Raw genomic sequence first — 6000 nt, 5'->3', positions numbered from 1 at the left:
AGAAATGCTCAGCTTCACAAGTCACCCATTCTTTGCTACCTAACCACTTGAAAATCAACATATGCCCAGTTAACTGGAATTTGTGAAACACTATCACCTGCGTCAAGACCTCTGGGCCTTGTGGGTAGCCACACGTCTCCCCAGTGGTCCCAGGCCGGCCACAAAAGAATGTGCCTTATAGGGGGCATGACTTCTGCTTCAGAAAGTGTGGCTGTTCCAGAAACTCGAGTTCTGACCAAGAATAGTGTTTGCCTCTCTGACTGGAATCCCCAGCCTTCTAAGACTTTATTTTTTTTAATGTTATATTAATGTATAAAATTTATATCACAAATTTCACTCAATTTAAGGGGATACACTTCAAGTATTTTCAGTAAACTTAGTTATGAAACCATCACCCTAATCCAATTGTAGAACATTTTCACCACCCCAAAAACACCCCTCATGAACATTTTCTGTCATTCCCCATTCCCACTCCACTTACCCCAAGTCCTTTTTTTTTAAAAGCAGCTATGTTGACGTATAACTCATACATCATACAATTCACCCATTTAAAGTGCCCAATTCAATGATATTTTAGTATATTCAGGGCAACCATCAGCACAATCAATTTTAGAACATTTTCACTACCTTAACAAAGAAACCCTGTACCAAGGGGTCCCCAACCCCTGGGCCACAGAGCAGTACCAGTCTACCGCGTATTAGGAACAGGGCCGCACAGCAGGAGGTGTGCTGCGGCTAGCGAGCAAAACTTCATCTGTATTTACAGCCGCTCCCCATCTGGAGAGTTACTGCCTGAGGTCCGCCTCCTGTCAGATCAACAGTAGCATTAGATTCTCAGAGGAGTGCGAACCCCGATGTGAGAATCTAATGCTTGATGATCTGACGATCGGAGGTGGGGCTGAAGCGGTGGTGCTAGCGCTGGCAAGCGGCTGCAAATAGAGATTGTCATCAGCAGAGAGGTTTGACTGCACAGAGACCATCCCGAAACCACCCCCAACCCCAGTCCGGGGAAAAACTATCATAAAACCAGTCCCTGGTGCCATAAAGGTTGGGGACCGCTGCTATACCCCTTAGCAGTCACCCCCCAAATCTTTTATATCCTCTAGTCTTATGCAACTACTAATGTACTTGCTGTCTTAATAGATTTGCATATTCTGGATATTTTATCTACACTGAATCATATAATATGTTGTCTTTTGTGACTGGCGTATTTCACTTAGCCTAATGCTTTCTTTTTTAAATTTGTATTGAATTCATTTGGGGTAACATTCGTTAATAACATTATATGGGTTTTAAGTATACAACTTTATGACATGTCATCTGTACACTGTATTGTGTGTTCACCACCCAAAGTCAAGTCTCCTTCCATCACCATTTATTCCCCCTTTACCCTTTTCTATCTGCCCTACCCCTCCCTTTTCTTCTGGTAATCACCACACTGTTGTCTGTGAGGTGTTTTGTTTTGGTTTTTTTTCTTAATCCCTTTACCTATGTTACCCAACCCCCAACTCCCCAGCCCCTCTGACAACTGTCAGTCTGTTCTCTGTATCTATGAGTCTGTTTCTATTTTGTTTGTTAGTTTATTTTGTTCATTAGAGTCCACATGTAAGTGAAAACATATGGTATTTGTCTTTCTCTGACTGGCTTATTTCACTTAGCATAATATTTTCCAGGTCTATCCATGCTGTCGCAGAAGGAAAGATTTCCTTTTTTCGGCTGAGTAGTATTCCATTGTGTAAATGCGCCACAGCTTTTTTACTTATCTGTTTCATAGTGATTTCTGTGTGTAGAAGGATGTGTCTCATAGCTTAAATTCTTGTAGAACCTAGAAGGTATGATGCTCCCTCAAATTCTCTAGTATAATTTCAAATATTCAAACACTCACATTATATTATAAAGTTAGCTTCAAACACTCATATTTATATTATAAAGTTAGCTCTAAATTTCATATACTGGAATATCTGCAGCTATCCTGGTTCATGAATGTCCCTAAGGAGAAAAAGGCTACAGCAGTACTGGAAACGTTACTAATCGTAGTTTGCAACACATGGTGTTCTTTCCCTGCACACTTGCCAGTATATTTTACCTGGATTAGTTTCAAATTATTTTAGCAATTATTTTGTAAGAAGGATTGTTAGAGTAGGTTTAATTTTGGATTCTTTCTCACTACTGCATTCCAGTTTTGAATGAATCATAGTCTTAACTTCATGTTAATATGTTCCCACTTAATGATACCAATGAAGGTCAATGTTGTTTTGTTTGTACTCAAGCATATTTTAAGAATAACTGGCACAGAATAATGGAAATATACCACTCTATAAATAACAACATTCTTTTCATGATTTTCTGCATTTACTTGAGTTGTCCAAACTTTAAAATAAAATCTTGACAGAGTTCTCCAAGGACTTCAGCTATTTAGGAACTATGCAGGCTAGAGTAGCATTTGATATCTTTTTAATAAAAAGTAAACATGGTCATTTATAGTTCTTCCTAAAAACTTGTGTCTGAAGGATAAAATGAGAAATCTATGTTTTTTGGTTCAATTTAGTTTAGAATAAAAGTGATTTTACATTTTATCTCAGGGCTGACAATCATAGGGACTTAATATAAACCTTTAAGCATCTAAAAGGCTGCTTTTTAGGCAACTGAAATGATTTTTTCATCTGCCTGACTGACATGAGTGCCGTATAGTTTTATAAACTCAAATCACTGAAATGGATTTTTGAAGAGAAAGGAATGTAAAATAAAGATCCTTTTCTGCAAAGATGTTTCTAAAAAGGGATAAATAAGCAAGTCATGAATCTGAGCGTGAGCAAGTGAAGTACTAGAACTTCACTTTCAGTACTAGATAGTCTTCCAAACAATGTAGTCAAGTGGTGTTGAATAACCAAGACATGAAAAAACTGATAAAAGGAACTACAGTATATAATTTTAAAATCCACCAGACTCTCTGATTCTCATAACCCTGTAAGTGATGTAAACTCATTGTTTTATGAATGAAGACACTGGGATTTAGCACATTCAAGAGACTTGACCAAGATCCCTCAGCTAGACTTTCTGTTAAATATGGAAGACCAAATAAAGGCAGTATAACATCCAGACTTCTGGTCAAGATGGCAGCAGAGGCAAACATGGCTCATCTCCTTGCACAATCACATCAAAATTACAACTAAAATATAAACAACTATTGCTCAGAACTGCCACAAATCGAGTTTATGGAAGTCTGACGAATACCAAATTAAAGAAACCATATCCATCTAGATTGGTAGGAGGCAGAGATGCAGAATGAGCTGGTCCCACATCCACATGTGATGGATAAAAATTCCGGAGGGATATCTTGGGACTGAGGAGTCCCAGCCCCACACCAGGCCCCCAGCCAGGAACATAAGTCCCTATAACTTCTGGCTGCAAAAACCAGCAGGGACTGAGTCAGTGGAAGAAACTTCAGGAGTCCCAAGCAGCTCATCTTAAAGAACCCATAGAGAGACTTACTAAGATTCACTCTTTGAGCTCCAACACCTGGGTAGCAGCTTGAAAGGCACCAATGGCTTATGGGGAGGAACTGAAGTGTCTGGCATCAAGGCAAGAGCTCGGAGACAGCTTTCTCTCAGATAGAAAGGCGGGCAGAGGCTATTGCCCCTTTCTGAGTCCTCCTCTCACAGAGCCACAGAGCCAGCAGGCAGGTGACGTATCTGAGACTCCATCAACCTGACTCACACTGTTTCCCCTGCCCTGGAGATCCCCTGAGACTCTCTCCCACCCAACTTAGGGCCCATCTAACCTGTTAACCATGACTTTTCCATATGAATGGCTAGTCTTGGCTCATACTTCACAACTTCCTAAATCAAACAAGCAACAGCTGGCCTCAGTTAGCCTGCAGCCCCTATACCTCTTTCTAAGGACCCCAGGCCCGGCACTAGCAGCAGCCATCCTAGATTCACAGTTTGGCTTCACCAGGGAATCTCCAAGATCAGCACAAGTAGCAGCCATCTCAGATTGCTTTATAGCTCATCAAGTGGTCCCAGGCAGAACACAAGTGGGAGCTGACCTTGGCTTGCACCATCTGGGAAATCCCAGAGCCTGCACACCCAGTGGACAACTACAGACCACATCAGAGCACCACCACTCTGCCTCTGCACAGCTGATACTCCACAAAAGGAGGAGGTTGGTGGTCAGTGGTCATAACCAGTCCTTGCAGCTGACTGGCTTGGGTAAATTTCTCCCACTGACCTGCCAACAGCAACCAAGGCTCAACTACAAAAGGAGGGTATACTCAGCCAATATGGAGGGTGCACCTCTAGTACCCAGTTTGGGTGATAGCGGAGGCTGTGGCACTAGACCCTACAGGATACCTACTTCATTAGGCCACACTACCAAGACAGGGAGTCATAGCAGCTCTACGTAATACATAGAAACAAACACAGAGAGGCTGCCAAAATGAGGAGACAAAGTAATATGGCCCAAATGAAAGAGCAGATCAAAACTCCAGAAAAAGGACTAAACAAAATGGAGAAAAGCAATCTATCAGATGCAGAGTTCAAAACACTGGTTATAAGGATGCTCGGGGAACTTAGTGAGGACCTCAAAAGCATAAAAAAGATCCAATTAGAAATGAAGGATTCACTAATTGAAATAAAGAACAATTTACAGGGAAACAACGGTAGAGTGGATAAAGCCAAGAATCAAATCAATGATTTGGAACATAGGGAAGCAAAAACAACCAATCAGAACACCAAGAAGAAAAAATAATCCAAAAAACCCAAGGATCGTGTCAGCAACATGTGGGACAACTTCAAGCACTCCAACATTCACATCACAGGGATGCCAGAAGAAGAGAAAGAGCAAGAAATTGGAAATCAACTTGAAAAAAATAATGAAAGAAAACTTCCCTAATTTGAGGAAGGAAATAGACATGCAAGTCTAGGAAGAACAGAGTCCCAAACGAGATGGGTGCAATGAGGCCCCCTCCAAGACACATCATAATTAAAATGCCAAGGTTTAAAGATAAAGAGACAATCTTAAATGCTTCAAGAGAAAAGCAGTTAGTTACCTACAGAGGCATCCCCATAAGACTATTGGCTGATTTCTCAAAAGAAACTTTGCAAGCTACAAGAGGTTGGCAAGAAATATTCAAAGTCATGAAAAGCAGAGACCTACAGCCAAGACTGCTGTAGCCGGCAAAGCTATCACTTAGAATCAAGCATCAGATAAAGAGCATCCCAGACAAGAAAAAACTAAAGGAGTTCATCGTCACCAAACCATTATTATATGAAATGTTAAAGGGACTTATTTAAGAAAAAGAAGATCAAAACTATAAACAATAAAATGGCAATAAATACATATCTATCAACAACTGAATCTAAAAAAACAAACTAAGCAAATTAGAACAGAGACAGAATCATGGATATGGACACAGTTTTGGTGGTTGCCAGATTGGAGGGCAGTGTAGCGGAATGGGTAAAGGGTTGAGGGGATTAAGAAGTACAAATAGGTAGTTACAGAAATAGCCATGGGGATGTAAAATACAGTATAGGAAATGGAGTAGCCAAAGAACTTATACGCATGACCTATGGGCATGAACAATGGTGTGGAAATGGCCTGAAGGAGTGGGAAGTGCTGTGTGAAGGGGGACAAAGGAGGAAAAATTGAAACAACTGTAATCAGTAAAAACTGCATAATCAATTAAAAAATAATTTTTAAAAATGGTATTATAACATCCCCAAAATGAAAGTGAAAATGTACACACTCATGATGACAAAAGGCAAGGATCAAGAAAAAATAAAAAATATATTTGAAGATATGAAGCACATTTTTGGGGACACTGACTTGGCTGGATCAGAGGCCAGTTGTGGGGAAAGCCAAGAAACCACCCAATTTTGTACCATAGAAATATCCAGAGAGGTGGGAGGATATAATGGGGAGAAAAGGGAGAAGGGTTTTCAGGAACATGTACAAAGGACACATGGACAAAACCAAAGAGGAGTAGGATCAAGTGTGGGG

The sequence above is a fragment of the Desmodus rotundus genome, chromosome 1 (genome assembly GCF_022682495.2).
Source record: "Desmodus rotundus isolate HL8 chromosome 1, HLdesRot8A.1, whole genome shotgun sequence".
NCBI lineage: Eukaryota > Metazoa > Chordata > Mammalia > Chiroptera > Phyllostomidae > Desmodus > Desmodus rotundus.
This window is presented reverse-complemented; position numbering follows the sequence as displayed.